Here is a 1,143-nt window from a genome sequence, read left to right as displayed (position 1 = left end):
TTGTTTATATGGACATTCAACAAGGTTCCACAAAGCAGACTGGTTAGCAGGGTTAGATAACATGGAATGCAGAGAGAGCAAGCCATTTGGGTACAAAACTGCCTTGGAAGTAGAAGACAGAGTGTGGTGATGGAGGGTTGCTTTGCGGACTGGAGGCCTGTGAGCAGCAGTGTGCTGCAAGGATGGATATTGGGTCCTTAAATAAATGACTTGGATGTGAATATTGAGGTATGGTCAGTAGATTTACAGAAGACACCAAAATTGGAGGTGTAGTGGACAGTGAAGAAGGTTAGTTCAGAATACAACAGGATCTTGATCAGATGGGCCATTGGAGCAAGGAATGGCAGACGGAGTTCAATTTAGATAAATGTGAGCTGTTGTATTTTGGAAAGGCAAATCAGGGCAGGACTTATACACTTAATGGTAAAGTCCTGGGGAGCGTTGCTGAACAAAGAGACCTTGGAGTGCAGGTTCATAGTTCCTAGTGCAGGTCAACTTCTAAACATTTTAACACTATTAATATCAATGTATACATATTTATTTACTTTCCTAATTTCCTGCAAAAAATATATTTTGAAGAGAATAATCAGATATATGTTAAATAGTCAATTCATAATCACAATTCATTTCCAATTATTCTTAGTATAAAACAACTTGCAAACTAAAATTTGGTACTGTTTAATAATGACACTGGAAACTTTGTTATGTAGTTTACCCATATGTCCAAATATTGTTTTGGTTCATTATTGTAGTGATGATAAAATTAAAGTCTATTTATTTTCTCTGATATCCTTCCGTTACTTTATTCCCTAATAACAATGCCCATGGTGTAATGGGTGACAAACATTAAAATAAAATCGAATTTTCAATGCAAGAACTGGTACAAATGATCACATATTATTCAGTTCATTCATTGTCGTTGATTGTCAGTTATTTTCACTGTACATTCGTTACATTCACTTAACTGATCACAGTAGAATTTTCACCTCTATAGATATGTCAAGTGAATGTCAAATTACTCATATTTCAAGTCAAACCAAATTCACATTTTGTTCTGTTTCATTCCAGGAATGACAGGAGGTGTTACATTATTATGGGAAACAGGAACAAGTGAAGGTGGTGACTCTCAGACGTGAGGCCTAA

Source organism: Hemiscyllium ocellatum, unplaced genomic scaffold, assembly GCF_020745735.1.
Source record: "Hemiscyllium ocellatum isolate sHemOce1 unplaced genomic scaffold, sHemOce1.pat.X.cur. scaffold_290_pat_ctg1, whole genome shotgun sequence".
Lineage (NCBI taxonomy): Eukaryota > Metazoa > Chordata > Chondrichthyes > Orectolobiformes > Hemiscylliidae > Hemiscyllium > Hemiscyllium ocellatum.
The sequence above is the reverse complement of the archived record's forward strand: the minus strand, read 5'-3'. Positions refer to the sequence as shown.